Genomic DNA, 25,869 nt, shown 5'->3' on the forward strand with positions numbered 1-25,869 from the left:
CTACCCTGCACATGCCTTCAAGGTTTTGTCTTCACTACAGAATCCAAATATGTCAGTCTACATTTCAAATATGACCCCCTTCTTTCCCAACTAACACAAACAATTCCCTCCCCACCTTGTACCCCCAGGAACCATGTTCCTTGCCATGCACCGTTCCCCGGACACACCTTACAAGTTCCCTTCTCAGCAGCTGGCCCCATGTGATGGGGATCTGTGCACTGTATAGGTCAACTGGTTCTGGGATGCCTCCTCCGTCTCTCCCCACCCAAAACTCATCCATTCCTCAAGGCCAGCTAAATGATCTCTGCTCAGTGGGGCTTCCCCTATTCTCTACTCAGAAATGGTGACTTATTCTTGTATTCATTCAAATTTACTTAATGTATGTCTACTATGTCAAGGATACATCTTTAGACACCAAGAGAAGAGGAAATGGAAGAGCTTAGAAAAATCTCTTAAGGTTATAGAGCTATCAGGTAGACAAGGCTGGTTCTTAAATACCTCTCTAGTTTAAGGCAGAAGCAAGAAGCACTAAAGGAAAGAGATGCTAAGCACCACAGAGGCCCAGAGAAGGGAGGGAGCCCTTTAGCTGGACAAAGTAGTAGTGACATCTGCCCTTGGACATGAGGGACAGGCAGAGTTTGGGCAGGTGGATATGAGGAAACAAGACATTTTCTCTGGAGAAAACTGGCACAAGGGCGCTTTAATAAGTTACAGTATGTGTGAAGGGCGGGGCTTTTCTAGAAATACCTTATACTATTCTCCCTCAGGAGGTAACCATATTTAGAACCATATGTGGGGGGCTGGGTGAAAAAGGCAAAGGGATTAAGAAGTACAAATTGGTGGTCACAGAATAGTCACGTGGATGTAAAGTACAGCACAGGAAACATAGTCAGTAAGAGTGCACTCACACCATGCACTGCCAGTTGGGTACCGGAAATGTTGGAACACTTTGTAACCTATGACCGTCTAAACACTATGCTGTCCACCTGAAACCAATACAAAGCAACAGTGTAATTAGAAAGAAAATGTGTTTAATTTAAAAAGAATTATATATTGCACATTGTAGTTTTCTTAAATTGTAAGTCTCAGGAATAATAATAGTTTTATGAAATAAAATCCATTTATGTGCCCAGGATTTTATATGATTGTCCTTACTCTGCAAATGTATCAGCCCCATCTTACAGATGAGAGTGTAAAATGACTTAGCTAAGACCACATATTTATTATAGAAGTGGAATTTGAACTTAAGCCAGTTGGATTTTTAAAAGGTAGGTAATAGACCATAAATTACTGATTATACAAAGATAAAAAATACGTATAATCCTTACATTTGGGGAAATCTAGGTCCAGTGGAAGGGAGACCAATGCTCAGTACTGTTAGGTGCAGCCTTATATTGTAGGGGATGGCAGCTACAACAGCATTGTTTTTACTGTCTTACTTTAAGCCTTTGTCTTGTCTTGGTAATTATAAAACAATCCTAACTTTTCTGCTTGCTACAGCTCCAATTCTTCATGCTGCCATCAGGGACAGCTGTCTAAAATACATATAAAAATATGTCTCTTCCCTGCTCAAAAGGTTTTGGGGACTCTCCATCACACATAAGATAAATTCTAAATCCCGCCACCTCATCTACTAATCAGACCTCAGGAGCCTTGTGTAACCCACCTTCGCAGCACTGCAGCCCCACAGGCGGCCCACCCCCCAGCTGGAAGAGCTACTTCCAACTCCCTGTTCTTGTTGCCAATACTGTTGCCTCTTCTTCAGTGCCCTTTCTCCTCCTAGTTCTCCTTAGAGACTCACCCACAAAGGAGTTCCCATCAGACTGTCAGTTGATTTCTCAAAAGAAACCTTACAGGCAAGAAGGGGCTGGAAAGAAGTATTCCAAGTCATGAAAGGCAAGGACCCACATCCAAGATTACTCTATCCAGCAAAGCTTTCATTTAGAATGGAAGGGCAAATAAAGTGCTTCCCAGACAAGGTCAAGTTAAAGGAGTTCATCATCACCAAGCCTTTATTATATGAAATGTTAAAGGGATTTTTATCTAAGAAAAAGAAGATTAAAAATGTGAACGGTAAAATGATAATAAACTTACAACTATTAACAACCAAAACTAAAACAAAAACAAAAACAAACTAAGCAAACAACTAGAACAAGAAAAGAATCACAGAAATGGAGATCCGATGGAGGGCTATCAGCAGGGGAGTGGGAGGGGGAGAGGTGCGGGAGAAGGTACAGAGAATAAGAAGCATAAATGGTAGGTAAAAAATAGACAGGGGGGAGGTAAGAATAGTATAGGACATGGAAAAGCCAAAGAACTTATATGTACAACCCACAGTCATGAATTAAAGGGCGAGGGGTAGGGGAAATTCAGGTGGGAGACAGTGTGCAGGGTGGAAGAGAATAAAGCAAGGATAATGGGATAACTGTCATAACATAATCAATAAAATATATTTTTAAAAACCCAGCTTAACAACAAAAAAAGAAACTCACCATCCCTTCATATAAAGTCTCAATGCTATTACCTCCAAGCAGCTTTCCTGATCCTGCTTACACATTAACCAGGACCCGTGACCCCGTAGCACAGTTACCTGTGGATTATTATCCCTTACACTGGACCATGAAGTCCTTTGAAGACACAGTCTATAACTTAAAGCAGACCCCTAGTAGGTCCGCAAAAAGTGTTAGTTGAATGAGTTAATAACAAATAAATGGCATGTTAAGCCACAGATATGAAAATTGAAGAGGGAGAAGTCTGAGTGCATGAATCCCACACAGGGAGTGTGCTGCTGTGCACAGCCTCATGGTCACGGGCAGCTGGAAATGCAGTCAGGCCAACAGAAGTAAGATTTAAGGTAGGTCTTAAAATTCTGTGAGACTTAGTATCCTGTTCCCCACAAATGAATGCTAGGAAGCCCATACACCGGGTATGGTTTTTAAACCACACACGGGTCGTTCTCTTACTTGGTGCAGGTGTAAGTGACCAGGCGTGCAGCCTCAAAGGGAAACGGGCATTGACAGCAACGTCGCTAAACCACAGCTGGATTGGCGATTGTGGCTCTGGAGCATTCTCTACATATTTCAACAAATTTTTATACTTAATATATATTTTTAAATAGTAGAAGGATTTGAGGAAAGCTTAATCAACTGAGGCTTGAATTTTTTCCATTTATTCTAAGCCAAATAATTTCACCCAAGGTCCTCAGTGCAGTCTAGACACACTTACTATAATCATGCTATTTGATAGAAAGACTATGGTACAAAGATCGCATATTTCACTCTAGCCAGTACCAGGTAACAGGAGAGTCGAAGTTGCTCATCAATTTCTTTTCAATGCTGAGACCAATTCACAAACAAATAAGTGAATTTAAATCAAAAGAGTAACAATGCGTTTAGAGTGTCCTCCCTCAAAAAGTGAATATAAACTTATTCAGTGTTGAAATTAGGATTTTATACAGTGTGTTTAGAGATGCATTTGGCAATAAATATCAAAATGAAAAACTGATAGAGGCTAAAATAATTATTTCGCATAACAATCAGTCTGGAGATGAGAAGTTCCAGAATTGGCTCCAGAACTCAGTGATGTCAGGAGCTAGCTAGGCCAAAGTCAATGCCACTACAGGCTTCGCGCTTATGGTAGAAAGAGAGTTACTTCAGTTCTAAGCATCTCAAACTCACAGAGTAGCGATCTGCACAAGACAAAAGCTTGAGATTATCAATATTGCTGCACAAATAAAATTGAAGGGTTAGCAAGAAAAAAAGAGATGATGGCTATGCAGTAGAACTCACAGGGGCTAGGTATATGTTGTCTTCTAAGAACGTTCTCACAAACCTGTTTTTGAAATCAATAAACTCTTCCAGTCTCACTCTCCCACCCTCTAATCCACAAAGCTCTTTAAAAAAACACAGCAGAACCTCCCCGTCCATCACCTTAGTTTTCTCTTTCTAGAACAAAAAGAAGAGATAAACTATCAATGTGAAGTTCTTCTTAATGAAAAGTAAAACTAGGAAGTAATTGCAAGTTCACATATTTGTGATCAAACAGGATGGTTTGATCACAGGGTAGAGGCTGTGAACTGAGAGTTCATTGTAGGGGGTAGAGGAGCAAAGGAGGTAACATAGCTTTACTAAGATCACGGAGATAATTGAAGGCAAAACTGGTAGTAGCAAAGCCAAGATAGCTAGAATTACCACTCTATACCCACACACCTATCAATCATCAATTCACATGTCTCTACTCACACTTCATCGTCAATTCAAGCACCATCAACAAGATTTTTATCATCTAAAAAATTATAAACTAGCAATTTTACATTTATTTATTCTTTTCCTGGAGTTATAAAACTTTTAGACAATGTGTTTCCAACTGGAAAAAAATCGAGGCCATGGAGAATATCAGTTATGATTTAATGCTCAGTAAATTACTTTTAAAAGTTTATAAATGTATTTTTGACATCTAAGAACATTCGAAGACCTGAGGTTCCAGTAAAGACTGAATTAAAATAGATTTATATGGAAAAAATGCAAGCCAGTTTTCTAGGAAAACATGTAATCAGAAGTACAAATATTCAGCACAATGACAATATCACTAAAAGAAAGTGAAAGTGACAGCAACAACAAATGGATACGACTTTGAAAAAGTTAGAGAAAAGTCCAGTAGTTGATCCAATTCTAACCTAGGTTAAGTGGAAGGTATCACATTTTTAAGTCCCCGTTTTAATAGTTTAAAAAATATAGCTCTTATGCTGAGTGAAATAAGCTAGGTGTTGAAGGACAAATACCATATGATCTCACCTTTAACAGGAAGCTAAACAGCAAAACAAACAAGCAAGCAAAATATAACCAAAGACACTGAAATAGAGAACAGGCTGACAGTGACCAGAGGGGAGAGGGGAGGGAATTTCAGGGGAAATAGGGAAGGGATTTAGAGGAACAAATATAAAGGATACATGGACAACAGCTAAGAAGGGTGGAAATGGGAGGGAGGGGGGAGCATGGGGGGGTAGGATGGGATGGGAGTAATAGACAGAAAACTGTACTTGAAAAATAATTAAATAAATTTAACAAAATATTTACTAAAATATATATATAGCTCTCTAAAAATAAATTTTGTCTGTATATCAGTTTTTTTTATTCCAAGATCAAAAGTCACCTTTCTGAAGCAGCTTTAGGACTGTATTGGTAAAAATATGACAAGAATTTTAAGAGTGGGCCAGCCGTGCATCTAGGCCACAAAGAGAATGCATGAAGGGCAGGCTTCCCATCCAGGCAGAACTGGACTTAAATGCCTTGTCTATTACTTATTCGGTGTTTGACTTAGAGTCAGGTATTTGAACAATCTGAGCCACTTTTTTTAATGTGAAAAATAAGATCAATAAAATAGTAAATTTGTTGGGATGTGATAAGGTTTGAATTTGATAGTACATATAAATCACTGGCACAAGGTAGCCACTCAAAAAAAAGAACAGGACCTTTATTATTTTTAAAGAGTAACCATTTTTAATAATAAGGAAGACTATATATTTTTATTTTTATTATTTTTAGAATAATTTTATACAATTAGTTATAAATATCACATATTTTAAAATATGTGGTATATGTGTGAAATAGTAAGATTACTAGAACATGCTTATTTTTAAAGTATTTTTAAATTTATATTAAATTTATTGGGATGATATTGGTTAATAAAATTATACAGGTTTCAGGTGTACAATTCTTTTTTTTTTAATATTTTATTTATTTATCTTTTTAGAGGGGAAGGGAAGGAGAGAGGAAAGAAACATCAATGTATGGTTGCTTCTTATACATCCCCTGCAGGGAACTGGCCCCTGCAGGAAACTGGCCTGCAACCCAAGCATGTGCCCTGACTGGGAATCGAACCTCGATCATCTGGTTCGCAGGCCCGCGCTCAATCCACTGAGCTACACCAGCCAGGGCTTAGGTGTACAATTCTATAATACATCATCTGTATATTGTATACTGTGTTCGACATTCCAAGTCAAGTTTCCTTAAAGGAGAGTTTCACACTTCCTACAATTCTGAGTGACATCTTCAGGAGTAGGGACACTTTAAACACTTTGGACAACAAGCTTAGTATACTCTGAATTTTTACCACATGAGGTAGACGGAATTATTGTTCAGAAAAATTCTCTCCCTCTCCCTTACTTCGGTAAGAGGCACGTACTTCCCATTTCATTGACCTTGGTCCTGACAAGTTCCATGTTTTTGCCAAAGAAATGTTAGTGAACGTGAGGCAGAGGCTTGAAATACTTGTGCATTGACCTGCTCTCCTGGCCTCTGCCACTGACCTTGAGAGAATTTGCCTGAATGGGTCCACAGATCCCAGCAGCCCCCAAAGAGACACTTGGAGCAGAGCCAACCAAGCTCCTTCAGTAATTCCAGCCTAGATTTTTAATTCTCGACACACAGATGCATGGATGAGTCCAACTGAACCTAGTCTAGATGCTCCAAACCACATTCATGTAAGAATAAATGATTATGGTTTAAACCACTGAGTTGCGGGTGTTGGGGGGCAATTTTTTAAGCAGCGTTTTTCTGGCAATAACTAACTTACATGCCACATTTCTATTATTGTAATCAGAGAGTTATTGAGGGCACATTCACTTAGTCGTGCCCTGGTATTTATTTATGACAGATGTCTTCAGCATTTCCCCACTTGGACTGTGCTAAGCGGGGAATCACAGCGGCAAACCAACAGGCACAGCCCTGAATCCAGGTGTGTTCTCAGAATCACTGGCTTAAGTTAGAAAACAGGTTCTGCAAATTATTTCTGAAAGTAAATAGTGCCAAGCATTATAAACACCAACTAGAAAATAAGAAAACAAATATGTAAGCATGACACATTCCCTCCTTCTCCCTGGACAGAGTGTAATGGAATTTCTCTCAAGCCCTCTGTATCCCAAGACAAAAAATTCTTTTTGTCCTTCCATTTAATTTGAGGTAGATAGTTGTTTTAAGTGAAGAAAAGCAAGCAATTTAAGCAAATACTCAGATCAGACAAGGTTATTTAAAAAGCAAAACAAAAGTGGAATCACAAATAAAGCACTGAAAACTCACTCCTTCCCTTAATATATCTTAATAAATTATTTTTGCATGATCTGTTTTATTTTCTTAAAAAAAAGTAGTTCGATTCCAGTGCCAGCATCATGACAGATTCAGATAACAAGTATTGCCCTCCAGCTACTACTTATAAATGCAATAAAATTTGGCATGCTAAATTAAAGATACTAAAAATTATGTTTGAAAATACAGCCCAGCTAAAAAAGAAAAAAAGGCTAACTCCTCCAAACACAGGGATGAACGGGTAGTTCAAAGGCAGAGAGAGCGGCATTTCCATCAAAAGCTTGGCTACCCAGCTATGATTCTAGGAGTTGGGAGACTGGTTTTAATGCCAAGGTAAGGACAAGCAAAATGAACTGGGGTGAAAAACTGAGAGAAAGAGCTTTCATAAAGCCAGGATCCTTTAAAGGTTCACTAGTTAGTAAAATACACTAGAAAAACTCCACCTACTTGCTGGTAGACATAGTAAATAAGATTACTATATGCCCTTGTTTCAGGAAAGGAAACATTTGTTGATAAAAATAAAAATTCCTATTTTGTACCCTGAAAAATGTGGAGGATAAATCTGTATTATCCCTATGATATGAGAATCACAAGTGGAAAAATCAAAACCCCTGGGATTCTGGCAAATACTTTACAGGTACTACCTAGAAAATTATAGTCTACCCAAGGCATGTGAAAGTCTCCAAGAAAACAACAAAAAATGCCTTGTCAAACATGAGCTCAAAATATAAAATCAAGGAAATAAACCACCATGAAGTGCATCAGCAGAGAGAACAACTGAGAACTGACACTACAAATGAAAAACTTAAAAGAAAAAAATTTAAAGTATACTTAAAACAATAAGCACAAAACAATGACAAACTATGATTAAAAAGGACAAAAGAAAGGCCTGAAAATAAGCAGACCCGAAGAACAAAATAGAATGTCTAGAAGCAAACCTTACAAGCTAACAGAGGAGGGGAAAAGAGGAAAAGAAACATAAAAAAGAAACAAATTATTGATAAAAACCAAACACATTTAAATAGTACCTTCAAGTGAACAAAAATAAAAACATCTAAGACAAAGAAATACTCAAAATTTTACAATTTATAGACATCCATTACTGAACACATAAAAAAATTCAAAGAACGTACTTCCATTTAAAAGCAATTAAATGTGGAAGGAATGGCATGCAAGAAAAATGGTGTACAGATGTTTATTAAAATATAAGTAAATTTTAAAAAGCAGTAAATTTTTTAAAGATTTTATTTATTTATCTTCAGAGAGGAAGAGAAGGAGAGAAAGATCAATGTATGGTTGCCTCTCGTGAGTCCCCTACTGGAAACTGGCCTGCAACCCAGGCATGTGCCCTGACTGGGAATCAAACTGCTATTGTGTGGTTCGCAGGCCCGAGCTCAATCCACTGAGCTACAGCAGCCAGGGCAAAAGCAGTAACTCTTAATAGTCAAGGATACTATTTATAATAATGATCAAGTATGTCAAAGACATAAACTGAAAGTAAAATACTGAACAAAATAACATAAAATATAACAGTAGTTGATTGGAAGTAAAATATTCTAAGAACATTGGTATTCAATAGGAGTAAAGAAATATGGGCTGCTTCTTGAAGTTATTAAATCAACTATGTATAGTAAAAATTTAAAGGTAATCACAAGAAGAATAGGAATTGAATATATAATTTCCAAGTTGAGAGATATAAAAGCAAATACTCAATAAATTAAAAGGAGAAAAAAAGGAAAAGCATCATAAATATGAAACACATAATAATACAATATAAATTAATCCCCGAAAATTACTAACCACACTAAACATAAGTGGATTAAACTTGTTTGTTGAGATGCTCTCAACAGAGGATGAATCAAATTTAAAAAATCAAAATTCAAGTTTATTTATTAAAGAAATGGCAAAATGCAGTAACATAAATATATTGAATATAAAGTAATAAAATATGTATATAATATTTTTTAAATAATAGCTTAAACTCTACTACAACCCTACATAATTTTATTAGCAAGAGCTGGTTGAATTCCAGTGCTAGCACCACAGTAGATGGAGATAATAAGCATTTCCCTTTAGCTACAATTCTTAAATGCAATAAACTCTGCAATGCTAGATTAAAAATATTAAAGATACTACAAATACATTTGCAAACATAGCATATATATCACTAAAATATAGCTGAATAAATAATATTAATATAAAACAATAAGCATGAAGGCAAATATATTCACATGACTAGAGAGAGATATTTCTTAAAGATAAAAGAAAGCATTCATTTTACAAATATAACAAACCTGGAAATTTTTACATCAGCAAGAGACTCAAAATACATAAAGCTGCATTTTCCTCATTATAAGGAGAAACTGGTAAATCTACCATGAGATTTATTTTTTCTTTTGATTTTGAATTGTACAATATTCTTTTTTTCCTGTTTTTTTAAAACTTTTGTTCAAGTATAATTGTCTCCATTTTCTCCCCACCACTCGCCCCAACCCCAGCCATCCTCACCGCCCACCCTCAATCCTACCCCACTTTGGCTTTGTCCATGTGTCCTTTATACATGTTCCTGACATCTTCCCCTTTACCCCCCCCTTTTACTCCCCATTATCCCCTCCTACCTCCCCTTTGGACAAATCAGTTTGTTCTTAATCTCAATGTCTCTGGTTATATTTTACTTGCTTGTTTATTTTGTTGATTAAGTTCCACTTATAGATGAAATCATATGGTACTGTATTTGTCTTTCACAGCCTGGCTTATTTCACTTAGCATAATGCTCTCTAGTTCCATCCATACTGTCACAAAAAGTAGGAGCTCCTTCTTTCTTTCTGCTGCATAGTATTGCATTGTGTAAATGTACCAAAGTTTTTTGATAGCCTCATTTACTGATGAACACTTTCATTGCTTCCAGCACTTAGCTATTGTAAATTGTGCCGCTAGGAACTTTGAGGTACATAGGTTCTTTTGGATTGGTGTTTCAGGGTTCTTAGTGTGTGGTCCCAGCAGTGGAATTGCCAGGTCAAAAGGCAGTTCCATTTTTAGTTTTCTGAGGAAATTCCATACTGTTTTCCACAGTGGCTGCACCAGTCTGCATTCCCATCAACAGTGCATTAGGGTCCCCTTTTCTCCACAACCTTGCCAACACTTGTTGTTTGTTAATTTATTAATGATGGTCATTCTGACTGGTGTGAAGTGGTATCTCATTGTGGTTTGAATTGGCATCTCTCTGGTGGCTAGTGATGCTAAGCATCCTTTCATGTGTCTCTGGGCCCTCCATATGTCCTGCTTGGAGAAATGTCTATTCAGGTCCCTTGCCCATTTTTTAATCGGGGTGTATGTCTTCCTGAAGTGGATGTCTGTGAGTTCTTCATATATTTTGGAGATCAAACCCTTGTTCGAGGTATCATTTGCAAATATATTTTCCCATACGGTTGGCTCCCTTTTCATTTTGCCGATGTTTTCTTTAGCCATGCAGAAGTTTTGTTTTTTTTTATTTGATGAAGTCTCATATGTTTATTCTTTCCTTTATGTACTTTGCTCTAGGGGACATACTGGTGAAAATATTGCTGTTTGGAATATACAAGATTTTCCTCCCCATCTTCTCCTTTAGAACTTTTGTGTTGTCGTGACTTATATTTAAGTCTTTTATCCATCTTGAGTTTATTTTTGTATATGGGGTAAGTTGGTTATTGAGTTTCATTTTTTTGCATGTAGCTGTCCAGTTCTACCAACACCATTTGTTGAAGAGGCTATTTTTACTCCATTTTATGCTTCTGCCCCCTTTGTCAAATATTAATTGACTGTAGAGACCAACATGGGTTTATTTCTGGGCTCTCTATTCTGTTCGATTAATTTTGTTTCATTATAGATTCCACAGAGCATGCTGGCACCACCCCTCTTTAGTTCAATTCCCTTTTCTCCCTTCTTCTGCTTTTCTCCTTTCTTGTTCTACCGCTACTATTCTTTCCTGGGAGGAAAAAAAGCAAAAAGTTTGACTATTTGTAAAATAACAGTGACCTAAATTTATTCTTTCATTAACAAGCATTTAATACTAAGTGCCTGTGATTAGACAGGTATGGTACAAAATCTCAGAGAGAAAAATTTGTAACAACTTTCCTAGAAAGTGCCAGAAAAAAAGTATTCATTATAATGTGAATGTAAAAATGCACAGTGGCTTGGGGAGCTCAGAGGAAGTGATATCCTTAGGACCATGCCTAAACAGCTTTTGAAGGTTTATGTCTCCCATGAGCACTGATTAGGTATAAACAGGGACTTCACTTCCTTGTAATAAGAAAAAAGTGTGGTATTCTGTTCATGTTAATTAAATAAAAACCAAAAGGGGAGATTAATATGAACATGATCTGATCTCAAAGAATAGGTTTAAAGAAAAAGTTTTCCTGGGAGATTTGTTGGAAACTCCCTAGAAACTTCCAACAAATGTCCTAAACATTTGGGACCCTTGGATCCTGGAACGAGCAGAATTTGCATAATCACAGTACAGACCAGGCCAGAGTAGTGTGTTCCTAGAATTATTCTTCCAGCCATCGGGACCACATTCACTGACATCCTCCAGGAGGGGGAATCTTCGTGCTTGTTTTGTTAGAAGACCGCAGACCCTGCGGTCTGAACTCATGTTCAGACTTCAGAGCTCTGGGATTAGTGAACTCCCCCTGGAGAAGGCTCCACGAAACTCTGAACCAAGCTGTAGACAGCAGTTTCTAAAGTTCAGTCAAGCCTCCTCGGTGAACTTGCTGTGCAATCCTGAGTGACTCACTAGTATCTCGTGTCTCAGTGTCCTTGTTTGTACAATAGGGATGAAGCTGCCAACTTTCCTTCCAGGCCCACTTTGAGGAACAGCTCATTAGCAATCATAAAATACTCTAAAAATGTAAATGCTGAGTTATAATTTTAACCAACGAATTAACCTTGGTGCTTCTCACTCAATACCTCCCTCCTGGGTAATGATCAAAACTGCTGGCTGACCCAGGCACTTCTGAGCTCAGAATTCATCCCCGCACAGAACATGTCTCCTCCCGAGTCCCACAGGGAGCCCTTCATGCCCCTGTCACCACACTGCAGCTGGTGTCCTCCCACTAACCAAGACACGGAGATCCAAATGGGAAGGACATTCAAGCCCGTGCTTATCAGATACTTCAACTCCACTGGCATATCAAATTCTGAAATAACAGGACTAACCCTTGGGACATGTGGACCACTATTTCTCTGTTTGTGAAAATTCTCAATTATGAAGGTATGCATTTATTCATTTATTTTTAACAAAAATTTGCTGGACACCTAAAATGTGCACATTAGACTTAAATTCTTCACAGTTCAGCCAATAGGAATCTGGTAGCAAGAAGATCAATGTGCTGTGGGCCAGCAAACCTCACTAGAGGATTCAGCCACAGCCTCAAAGCCAAGTAGTCACCACACAGATACATCCAACCCCTGACAAGGGCCAGCTAATAGCCAGGGTGGGGCTGCACACTCACCAAGTCTCCAGTTGGCTGCTGACCTTACCTGGCCCTCAGATCTCTCAAAGCGGTTTGTGTCAAGCACAGCTTTGTAAAAAAGGTCTCCTTGTTCCAGATAAAGCAATCAATCCAGCCCTGGATTGGGTTTTAACTGGACAGTCTCTAGTACAGGATAATAAGTGTGCCAATTCCTATAATACTAAATCTATGTAGGGCTGAGACCAGAGACGCTTCCCTTATTACTTGTTGAATGAGTTGGGTCATACATTTAGGTGGAAACGTGTGCCAGGAATATATCCCATTGGCTAGACTTGCATATTTTTACTAAGCTTAATTAATACTTGCAGATAGAAAAAATCATAAACTCAGTTAAAGTAGTTGTACAGTAGTACCCTCTCATCTACAGTTTCATTTATTGCAATTTCGGTTATCTGTGATCGACTGTGGCCCAAAACTATTAATTGGAAACTTTCAGAAATCGGTTGAGAAATTCCCCATTGCATGACAGTCAGAGTAGCATGAGAAAGTCTTTGGAGCTCCAGCTTTATCATCCTGCCCTCAATGTGACTCAGCCCTTTCTCCAGCATCTTCAAGCTGCATATGCTCCTTGGGCTGTCAATCACTTAGGAGCTGCCTTGGTTATCGAATCAGCTCTCAAAGAAGTCACCCTTACTTTACTGAATAACAGCCCCAAAGCACAAGAGAAGTGATGCTGGCAATTCAGATATGCCAAAGAGAAGCCATAAAGTGCTTCTTTGAAGCCAAACGGTGAAAGTTCCTGATTTACTAAGGAAAGAAAATAAAGCCCACACTAAGGTTGCCAAGATCTACAGTAAGAACAAATCTTCTATCTGAGTAATAGTGAAAAAGGAAAATCCATGCTAGCCTTGCCGTCACACCTCACACTGTAAAGTTACAACCACAGTGTGTGGTAAGCACTTCATTAAGATGTTAGTTAAGATGGAAAGGCCATTGAATTTGCAGGTGGAGGACATGAACGGGAAGTGTATTTCAATTGACGGCAACGTATTACGCTAGAAAATACTGAGCCTATGTGAAGACTTCAGCCAGGGGTCCCCTAACATGAGGGACCCCCCTACACCATTTACTGAGAGTAAGGGATGCTTACATAGATTCAGGGGTAGATTTGGACCGAAAAATATAAAAATTACTGGAGAGGCCATGTCTGCTGTTGAAGGAGCAGCTGCCCCATTTCCGGCAGAGCTAAAGAAGTTGCAAAGGAGAAACAGTTCCCTCCAAAGCAAGTCCTCAACTGCAGTGAAAGTTGGCTCTTCTAGAAGAAGATGCCCCATGAATGTAGTAGCTACATTCAAAAAAGTGTAAATGAGACACAAGGCATAGAACACAGGAAAACAGATTAAGCCTGGTGATGTGTGGCAATGCGGCAAACCATATCATAAATTCAAGCCTGGTGAACAGAGGGGGAAAAAGCATGTGCTCCCAAAATCAAAAATTATCTGCTGTGTTCCAGGAACAGAATCAGAAAGCATAGATGACAGCCACAGTGTTTATGAAATTGTTCCCCCAGGGCACAAGAAAAAGAGGGGTGAGTTCAACAAGATATTTTGAGAAAGAACACACTCATCACATACATGTTATTGAGGTATATTTTTACAACTGTTCTCTTTTATTATCAGTTATTATTGCTAATCTCTTACTGTGCCTAATAGACAAATTAGACTTGGTCATAGGTAGGTACGTACAGGAAAAATCAAGGGCATGCAGGGTTTGGTAAGATCTGCAGCTTCAGGCATTCACTTGGGGTCTCGGCACCTGTGCCCTGGGGATAACAGGGGACTACTTTATTTATTAGTGGCCCCAGGCAGATGTGGACATTTAACAGGGACCTCTCTCTCTCGAGGCCCTTGCTGGAACTGAGGAGAGCTTTCTGAAACAGCTCTTTAGGGTAAGGAAGCAGCAGTATATGGAAGCACAATCTTACATCTTTATATCCCAATCTAAAAACTAGCATTCCGACCATCAGACTGGAAAGAAGATAGGGGTGCATTTACTGTTATAATGTCTGGTTGCTGCTTGCCCTCTCCGTACACAGCACCAGCCTAGGTATATAGTGGTATCCAGCGCTATACCAGGACTTGGGAAGAACAGAGAGGGATCAGAAAGAACACAGTCCAGACCCTCAGAGGACTGACTTTCACAAGGCAAAAAAAGAAAGCAACTAAGTCATTTGAATCTTTCTATTTAGTCATGTGCAACTTCAAAAGCCAAATGGATGAAACTCACTTAAATAAATTTTCAATAGCTTATCTCATTCACGTCTGCTCATACATGAGGCTTATTGAACTTCCCCAGGCTCCAAAACTAGAATGAGAAATCATGAGGAAAGTATCAGACGACACTTTGCCTAACAGACCTCAGTCATCTTGCTGCCATGAGGTTCTCCTGGGATGTCCTAATTCTGAAAATGAATGTGACATATTGGAAAAATTATTGCCTAACCCAGCGATGTTTTCAGAGGCCAAGCCTCACTCGACTGGGCCATCTGGGATAGTGGGTGTTTTAACAGCTGCCGCCCCACAAAGGGCTTCTCCGTTACCCATTCCTGCCAGAGTGGCTGGCTTTCTCTATTTCATTTCCTCTCAGGCTTTTCCTCTTTGAAGACCAGTGTTTGTGCAAATCTGGTGCACAGTTAATTGTATTTATTTTAGGTATTTTCTACTTTGCATGTGCCAGGCTGGCTTGAGACAGAGCATGCTGCTTTGGGGCCTAGTCACCAAATTTTCAGGATAGATTATCACGCTCTGAAATATGCATAAGCATGTGCGTGTGCGTGCACAAGCCTGTTTGCATGTATGTGTGTTTAGAATTTGAGTGTTGCCCATAATAAGTCCCTCAGAGTGTGTTTTGTTTGTTTTCTAGAGCATTCAGGGCTTTTGGAGTTTGGTTCATTTACACACCAAGAGCTCCAAGGAGTCAAGAGGCAGTACCTTCCCTGGAAAGCCAGAGGAGTCCTCTCCAGGGACCCTCAGTGCAAGACACAACTCTAAAAATGTGCGGTGCGCAGAAACTTGCCCCCACCCCGCCAAGCTGGACCTGGGAATCCGCCACTTGTTCTTGGAACTTAGGTTGTACTGGGCTTGTGGGCTTTCTGTTTCTTCACCTAGACTTTCTTTGGCAATTACTGAAAATTAGATCTGATTTTGCGTGGCTTCCCTTGGTTTTCAAGCAGAGTCATTGTTATTATTTTAAACAAAGGTCAACTCTCCCAGTGGTTAGGGAAAAGAAAGAAGCAACATCTATTTTTCTGGTAGCAATATGATGCTCAGTTCCATTTCTACAGTTATTTGGAAGAATGGGAAAAATTGAGGGCAAAAAAAAGCATATTTAAGTATCTGTGCAATGTAAACTTAACATTAGAGGTTTCTGTACTATAATAAACACATTTTAGTGGGGAATTGTTTTCCTCTGGCTAAGTTCAGCTACAAACATTTATTTCTTCTTAAAGGAGAATGTGCCAGCCCAGTGCTGCCTGAGTCGGTATCTTGGAGTCACAACCACGTTATAAATACATACAGACTTCTATCCCAAGAAAAAGGAAACATAAAAAAATGCCCCTTTGAGCTGGGTTAATAACTTCCAATCAAACTCATTTTAAAGGATGGGGCTTTGTCGATCACAACTCCACAATTACAGACTCTAGAGTCACATATAAATTACTTCGAAAAATTAAATCTTAGCAGCTAGGTTGCTTAGAAAAGAACTATTATAATGTAATTTAATTGAAAACGGTAAATAGCACGACAGATTTTGTGTTAAGAGTATGTCAAAATAGAATTCATCATTATTCCACCTACATGTAACTTAAGAGTTTCCACGCACGGGTGGAGAGAGAAAGAAGTGGGGAAGGGAAGGCAGACGAGAGGTCTTCAGTAGTATAACATCGGGGGCAGACGCTGGGTGGGTTGTTTGGAGACTTGTGGGTTGTGGGTGGGGGGCACGGTGGTGGTAGGAGGGGTGTTCATGCAATCAGCTGAAGATAGGTGTAACAAGTGTGTGCATTTGTAAAGGCTCCAATATGCACGAGTATACACTGTGGTCTCACTCGAACTTTGGGGGTAAAGCCAAAGGTGTGAACTCAGACTCATTTACTAGCTGCCAGGCTGGGCCGGTCACACAGCTTCTCAGAGCCCACATGTCCTCATGTGGAACACATACAACAAGCACTGCCTCCTTGGTGCTTTGTCATGGGGATGACGTAAGTAAGTAGCCAATGGGTTAGCCCAGGGCCTGGTACACAGGGGTAGTCACTGTCTGCTGAAGTTTTTCCTTTCAGCTTCCTCTGCCCCACTCTCCACCTTCACCACTTGGACTGCCTATGACAGTTAAAAATTTTTATCATGCAAAAAAATTCCATAAACTATAGGTATATTTTTACAGTATACAGTATACCACACAGTGTCTAACAGAGTCATCCAACAGTCCTCATTGCCACCTGCTTTAATAAAACTATTTAGAATCCATCCATCCATTCATCCATCCATCCATCCATCCATCCATCCATCCGTAAGAGTTATGTAAGCAACCTACAGCGCCTCTCAGTGTTCTGGCGGCGAGCGGTTTCTGGAGGGTGGAAGAGCTGTGGCAGCACAGAGCCCAGCTGGCTCAGTTCAGTGGAAGAACAACTGTGACATCTAAAGGCAGGCAGCCAGGCTGAAGCATGTGGGCGCGGAAACGCGAGGAACCCAAGCCTCATTGCTATATCCTGAAATCGGGACTAACGGGTCTTTTGTGCTATTTCTTTTAATGCCATTTCCTATTTAGTATGGATTCCTCTCGCAATAAAACCATGGAGTCCCCCTGAAAAGTAAATATGTCTTTCCATTAATCACCCCTTTCCACTTGCTTTTCTCAACTTCGCTGTGGAGAAGCCTGCAGTACCACAAACCTGTGACTACTGTTCTACCTTGATTAAGGCACAAAATGTTAAAAGCAAATGACTATGAAAGTATGAAACAATTTGCACTTAATGTTTCAGTCCTATCTGTAAAAAATATGACTTAAATATAGTTTTATTAATAATACATATTTTAATTAAATGGCTGGAGGTGCATCTAGCAGGAAAAATTGAATCTTCTCTGGATTTCACATACTGGTATGATTCATGGGCAGTAAAGATGCAAAGCTTTATGCCCATAAGGCAATCAAACTCCAAAGCTGATATGCATGTTTTTATCTAAAAGAATGAAATCTGGTAAGTGCTAGGAAAAAAAATAATAACAACAACAGACTGCCAGGGCTGTCTAATGAATCGGCTCAAACCAAGAATATCTTTTCTCGTGTAACAAAATCATCCTTTCAGCCACAATCACATCCACTCCAGCATTTATTATGACTTCTGTTATTCTCATCACACAAGGCATCATCCCGTATACGTACTTATGCACACTGAAAAACTTCACAAATATTAACAATAAAACCCTGGGGTATGAGCGACTGACTTCAGGGCAGGAATGCTTCCTCCGACAGACTGACTGGGTGTTCCTTCCTTCCAGAAGGAACCCACAGCACTCCTGCTGCTTCCCCACCGATTGCCTCCTACGTCAGTTCGCTAGGGCTGCCCTGACGAAGTGCCACAGGCTGGGTGGCCTCAGCAACAGAAACGTACTTGCTCACAGTTCTGGAACCTCGAAGTCTGAGATCAAGGTGTCCGCAGAAGTGGTTTCTTCTGAGGCTTCCTTCCCTGCCTTGCAGAGGGCCTTCTTCTCCCTGGGCCTTCAGATGGTCTTCCTTCTCTGTGTGTCTGCGTGTTAGTTTCTTCTTCTTGTAAAGAGAGTAGTCATCTTGGGTTTGGAAGTAGCCATATTGGATTACGGTTACATGAGTTCATGTAACCTTAATTATCTCTTTGAAATGCTAACTCCAAATATGCACGTTCTGAGCTATTGTTGGTTAGGATGTCAACATCCAGAATACCTGGAAAGGAGTTTTCAGTTGCAAAACGTTATGTTACCTGTTTCTATACCACTAGGCACTGTATTTACCACAAAATAAAAAGAGCCTGGTGAATTTATAAGATAATGCAGAGGAGACTCAACTAAGAGGTAAGGTTTTCATGTGTTATCTTTAATTTGAGTGAAAGTATCTTTAATACCTTTTAATCAATCTCCTGGAAGAGATTAATATCTAGAAACTAACAATGTAATAATAGATAAAGTGTCCTGCCAATGTTAGTTAGCCAAGGGTGAGAGCATATTGGCCCTTCTAAGCTCATGCTGGACCACACTGAGACTCGGGGGCTGTGTGGACTGCTCATCACTGGAGCCATGCTGAGGATGCCACTCAGACAAAACCGACTTGGCACCACCTTCCTCTTGGGAACCCAGTGGTTTGAAGAGCGTGTTTGGAGACACATTTTTAGATGCATACACATTTGCAATTGTTAGGCTTCTTGATGAACTGTGACTTTAATCATTATAAAGTTATTTTTCTTCATCTTTGGTAACATGCTAAATGTTGAAGTCTATTTCACCTGAAATTTTAAAAAGCCACTCCAACCTTGATATGTGTATTATTTTCATGGCATATATTATCCCATGATTTACTTTCAACCTGTGTCTTGGTAATTAATGTGTCTCCTGTAGGCAGTATATAGGATGGCTTTGCTTTTTAGCCACTCAGCCAATCACTGCCTATCAATTTTAGTGTCTCAGCCACTAATATTTAATGTAATTATTGATACGGTTGAACTTAGGTCTACCATGCTGTTATCTGCTTTCTCCTTGTCCCTTTTTATCTTGCTTCTGTGTTCCTCTTTCATTGCCTTTTTTTCATGGCCTTAGTTGGATATCTTTCATTATTCCATTTTTGTTTCTCTGTGAGCCATTTTGCTATATCTTCTCATATTATATTTAGAGTTTTCTCTAGCAATTATATGTATAGAGTTAGTATTGTACCACTTCCTATAAATTGTAAGAATTTGAAATTATATACTCCCAACTGAAGTTGTCACATGTATTATATCTACACACACTGAAAACTCTACCTGACATGTTATTCTTGCTTTTTAATCAGTCATGCATATTTTAAGAACTTATAAGAGGAAAGAGTAGTCTTTTATAATCATGCAGCTATATACCATCGCTGCTGGTCTTCCATCATTTCTAGAGGTCCGTTTTACTCTCTGTATCATTTTTCCTTCAACCTGAACAACATCCTTCAGCATTTCTTATAGAGAAGGTATGGAGGAGGCAAATTTTCAAGTGTCTTTTATCCCAAAATATCTTTATTTCCCTTTAAATTCTTTTTAGCATTTAAAAGTGGTTTTATGGTCTTTGGCCTCCATAGATTCTGATGAGAAATCCACAGTAATTCCAATCATTGTCAAATCATCATCCACCTTTGTGCAAGGTGCTGCTTTTATCTAGCCAGGTTTAGGACATTATCTTTGATTTTCAACAATTCCATTAAAATGTGTCAAAGCATAATTTTTTCAAGGCCTCGCACAAGGATATGTTTTTATTGACTTCCGAGAGAGAGAGAGAGGAAGGGAGAGAGAAAGAGAAAAAAACACCAGTGTGAGAGAGAAACATCAATCAGTCGCCTCCCATATGCGCCCCAGTCAGAGATGGAACCCGCAATGTAGGTATGTGCCCTGACCATGGATCAAACCCGCAGCGTTTGGTGTACAGGACCATGCACCAACTAACACAGCCACCCAGCCAGGGCTGAGCACAATTTTCTTTGAGTCCACCCATTCACTCTTCATTAAGCTGTATTTTGTAAACTTTTGCCTTTCACCAAATATGAGTTTGGCTGCTATTTATTCAAATATTTTTTGGTCTGCTCCTGGGATTCCATTTTCACATGTCAGATCTCTTTATATTGTCCCACAGGTGTCTGAATGTCTGTTCTTTTTTTTCCCTATCTGCATTGCTGTGTTTCAAATTCAATAATTTCTATTGATCAATCTTCAATCTTTCTTTTGTCATTCTTATTAATGGAGCCTACTCAGTGTGATATTTATTTTAGATATTAAACTTTTCGTTCTAAACTTCCCATTTGGTTCTTTTTTTTACTTTCTATTTTTATGAAATGTGTTTGCCTTTACCTTAATGGTCATAGATAATAATAACTCTTTTAATGTCTTTGTTTAGTAGTTTAGCATCTGAATGATTTTAGGGTTGACATCTGCTGATTATCCTTTCTCTGGTTACTGGTTACTTCTTCCTGTTTTGGGTTTTGTTTTGGTCATTTTGTATTGAATGCCTGACATTGTGAATGTTAGGTTCTGTAGACTCTGGGTCCTATTATAATCTTCTAAAGAGTGTCCATGTTTTTGTTTCTGCAGGCAATCGACCTGCTAAATTGGCTTTCAGCTCATCATAAATTGTCTCACTTTCTGTGAGCAGTGAGTGGTTCAAACTTCAGTTTAAATCTCTAAGCCTGGGCAGTAATGTTTTGGGTCTGAACCACACATGAAAAGTTTAAGAGTTAATCTGAGGCTTGTGTGAATTTACACAGGAAAAAAAAGGGGGTGGGGATCTCCGTCCACAGCTCTCTCCTATCCAAGATTCCTTTCTACTCTCTGGCCCACAAATCGCCTCTCTCTCTTTCTTTAGGGTTTTTGCAAGACTTTTAGCCACGTCAGCCAAGTGGCTCTATAACTAAGGCCTGCCCTCAGGGCAAAGCTATAAAGAAAACAAAACAAAAACAAACAAACAAAATAAGGAATAGCTCTCTATTCTTTCCCCATGGATTACTCTTTCACGACCTGCCTACTTTGGTTAACTTTGATACTTGAGTTTTTGATAGTTGTTTTTTGTATTTTGCTCAGAGTTTTTAGTTATACCCAGTGCATAGGATGTGCTGTTGTGGGTTTATATCCCCCTAATAAAACAAAAGTCCCCTGATTTATCTAGAAGTTCCCTTTGGGACACGGCGAGGGAGACAAGTTATGAGGTTTCTTCTTGTGTAGCTGCCTTTGCTCTACCCAAGTAATTCAAGAACTCCAGGGATGGCCTACAGTAAGGTATGGATAGAGAGCAAGGCTGCTCCACAGGCCGGCATTCACCTACAGTGAGCCCACCCACACAGTTCTTAAGTCAGGTTTGGGAGTAGGTGAGTCCTAGTAGTTCATTTTAATGGCCCAGATGTATGCACTCAAGTAACTGCTTTGATATTATGGGTTTAAATTTTCTGCATGTGCAGATTCATTTTAAAGAAAGCTTCCAAATAAAAATAAGAGCAAATACAGAACACAAAAACCCAGCACTCTGAGGAATAACACTTATTTCTAAAGAGCAAGCCACATATGGCCCAAAACCACATTCAAAAATAAGGAGTTCATTTCCATAAGTCCATTATTATGCCAAGAAAATAATTATAACCAGTAATTTGCACAAAGTTAGAGAATGAATATTGTCAGGGCCTGAAAATTCATTCATTATTCATCGAGTATTTATTGAGCACCTAAATACACCAGACACTGTTCTAGGCATCAAAATTCTCTTAAAAGACAAAAGAAAATTGAGAGACTGAATTTTGCTGCCAACTTTTGAATGAACAACAGTCCTCTCCATCTTTTTCACACTTGCGTTATTATTTCTGCAATTCTTCTTTTGATTTATTGCAATGTATATTCCTAATTTGATTACTGCACTTGACATGAGACTGCAGTGCAGCTGTAAATATCCTCAAGTGCACAAATCATTGATGCGATGTTGTGATGATGACTTGGCACGCGCATGACTCTTCATTGAATGCCGCCACTGCATAACAGCTAGTCATAGTTACAAACACAGTGAGTGTGTACAGCAGTCTTAAAGAAAGCGATGGAGTCAAGTCATTATTTCTGCCACCAAAACCAATAGCAGAACAGGATGCACTCAACTCCTCCCCTTTGGCAGTCCCTCCCCCTCTTTCCCTAATAGCTGAAGTACAGAAGAATTGGAAACTTTTATATTCCCTTGAGAACGGTGCATAAGAGCCTCTTCCCAAGATCAGTATCCTGATGGTAGCCATGCTGACTTATCAGCCTGCTCTCCCCACTCAAGGAATTGAGCTGGGATTTTTCCGAGTCTCCAAAGACTGTCACACTTGGATACCACTGAGGAGGAAGGGTAGCACTCTCAGAATCACCTGAACATTAAACCAAAATCAGCGTCGGACAACAAGCATCTGGATAGAAGCTGAGGACCCACTTGCATGCTTGGTGTTTTGCAATCACCGGTGTCAGCCCTCCAATGAACAACTTTGTGCTTTCTCCATTCTTTCCAAGGTTTGTACTTTCTATTGATAACCTTCCTTCACATGAGTTCTTAGTTTCAAGCCATTGAATAATAAACAGTCTGGGGTATCCCTCCTTCAAGAGACATGTTTTTCAGGCTACTTTTGTGCCTCTAAGGCATGAGAATAAATAACAGGGGGAGCCATGAAGATCCCAGCCCTCAAGGAGATTTGCCTCTGGGTCACCCACAGCCCTGTTATCACCCTGGGTCTTCTGTGTTCCACCTTCTTCTTCGCAAAGAGTGCCACCCACTGAGGCTCTCCGGGGCACTGATTACTGCCTGACCCCTAATCCTGCCCTCCTTGCTATCTCTCCTCTGCCTCTGGAAGGGGAGACTGCTGCTGCTGAGTCCTGCCAAAGTTTCTTTGTGTCACGATGTTCATTAAAAACAAATTAAGTCTCAGATTTAATTCCTGCTCCCTCAAAGCCTAGAGCACAACAAAGAGCTTATTCTACAAAAATTAAAAGCACAGAAGTGACAAAATTACTAAGTTCAGATTTTTCATGTTTCCTACATCAGTGGAAGTAAGATGCTCTCCCCATGGAAATTAATTCAACTTTAATTTCATTTTTGTTAATAGTCTTGTTTTTTTTCTCAGGGAAGAAAGAGAACACTTCTGGACGGGAAGTCTCAAAAAACCATCTCCTCTTTCCCTCCTTGACCCCGAAAGAAGGCACTGAGTTAACCTCTGCTGTTAAAATGTTAAATCCCTTTGGCTTGCCCTGACTCTGCTAACTAGGGCACGAGCCCCTGTACTGACTTCTTATAACACCATGTACCTCGCCATCCCAGCACTTACCACAGCTGATATTTAGCTTTTTGGTGTGTGCCTTTCATCAATGTCTATTACCCTTCCAAGACTTGGAAGTCCCGGGAGGCCAGACACTGCACTGTTTCTTTTTTTCCTTCCTTTTTCATTCGTTTACTTTTCTTTTTCTTCTCTTAGCCATCACGTCTCCACTGCCAAGCACATGATGGTACATTGTAAGTGCTCATTAATTTATCCATCAATTATCTATATCTAAAGTAACAAATGTCACATCCCCACCTTGAAAATCAAGTGGATAAGTTAGGTGGGCAATCACTGCACAGGCAGTATACTTGGTATACTCTGCAGTATTATAGGTGGCAAGGAACACCCACAAACACCTTTGGAGCTTAGAAGAATACTAGATATACAAAGATATACCAGGTGTTCAATTAATGCTTGATGAGCAATTGACTGATTGATCAATCCATTCTGGGCTATCTGAAGAAAATCACAACCTCCGAGGATCTCCTCTGACGTTTATTTAATTCCAGGAAATAAATCCTGCACTTGTTGACCCCAGCTACTTTCTCAAAACAGGAAGCAACTCTCAGTCCACAAGATCCCTGGAGAAATAAGGACACCTTGGGCCACGGAAGGGCCAGATTCGAAGGCTAGGGTCGAACCCACAAGGTGGCCCCCAGGGCATCTCCAGTCCTGCAGGAGAGTCTTTAACACTTCTAGCCTATTTCTAGAAGTTTCTCAAAATCTCCAGGACTGACCTGGATTTAGATCATATGCAAAACTCCTGGACCAGAAAAGTAGCTAAAGACCCAAGTTCTAGCTTTGCGTCAGTCGTTTAGTAACATTGGGGTCATGGGAAATTACTCAACTTCTTTGTGTTCTAATTCTTTGCTGGTAAAATGCAGTGAATAATAAATAGTTCCTTCCCTGGCTCACCCATAGGGTTGATATGTGGTCAAAATGAGACCGTACATGAGTAAAATAGGCTGGACAAGTGGAATGCTTGCAAGGTAAACCAAATACATCTTTTTTGTCTTTTTCTTTTTAATCTACCGCTTTAAAACTTCTCCATGGACTCAACACAGGTGGCTCTTTCCATGCTGCTGAGTAAAAAGCAAGATCCATGACTTTGTAGGTCATGCTAACATCCTGCAAATACTTTAATTCACAAACCAAATGTCAATTCAGTAATTAAAACACCCTCTCATATTTAATCAAAACCATGCTCTTGATTTAGAATTCAAAACGTTTTCACCTTCCCAGCAAAACCTACAGCTTGCTAGCCCTCAACATGGAAGAAGAGGCGTGGCCTTCCTAGTCTCTTTCTCTACCTCCCTAGTCTCTTTCTCTTTCTCTTTCTACTGTTTCCACTTTTTCGCTAACTGGAGCTGATTGCCCACAGGCTGCCTGGCCCTTTCGAAATGGGGTGTGGAGCTCCTCTCTGTCCTTTACTCCCCTCCTCTTTTTCTCCCTCTCTCTTGCTTTATTTACCTTCGTTTCTACTTCTTTTCTCCCACTCACTTATCTTCTCTTTGGCAGGCCTGACGGGAATAGGGTAGTTTTACTTGACTGGTACAATCACTGATAGCCTCCCAAGTCTGGGCCTGAGAAGAGTTTAAAGGGGACTTTGCCTGGGGAGGAGGGACTTCCCCAGGTAGGGGGCACTTTCACACATTCTACAGAGAATGCCAAGCACTGGGTATCTCTCCTGCAGTTCTTTCACATGGGCAATGTACGTCACTCTTCCAACTACTGTGCTCCTGCAGCCCCAGTTTGTTGGAAGGCACATGCCAGACTTTGTTGAAATTCCACTGCCTTTCCATAGAGGTCCTCTTGAGCAGAATTCTCCAATGTTTTTTCCTCACCTTTGCAAGCCTTCCTAACGTAGAAAGAAAGATACAATGGACCCCTGTGTACAAGTCATCCAGTTTCAGCTATTATTATCAGCATTTTTCTACCTACCCTTTTTTTCTGGGAATATTTTAAAGCAATTTCTAGATTGTCTGCATTTCATCGAGTATCAGTTAAAATGGCTCCAGGCCAGCCCAAAGGAAACATTCATATATACCCTGTGTTCTGACTGACTCTGGGGTACAGGCTAAATCCTACCAAGTGGCCATGCTCCTTCACTTTGCTGCCAAAACCGTGTCCCCGCCCCTCCCCCCTTCCATTTTGGATTCCCAAGGCAGTGTGTCAGAGAGCACACCCAAGTACAAGAGCAATGCAGTGGGCATTACGGGAAGACCTAATGAAGCCCATGTCCTCGTGCTGCAGTG

This window comes from Sturnira hondurensis, unplaced genomic scaffold, assembly GCF_014824575.4.
Source record: "Sturnira hondurensis isolate 20B ecotype Veracruz unplaced genomic scaffold, ASM1482457v3 Scaffold0010812, whole genome shotgun sequence".
In the NCBI taxonomy this organism is placed as follows: domain Eukaryota; kingdom Metazoa; phylum Chordata; class Mammalia; order Chiroptera; family Phyllostomidae; genus Sturnira; species Sturnira hondurensis.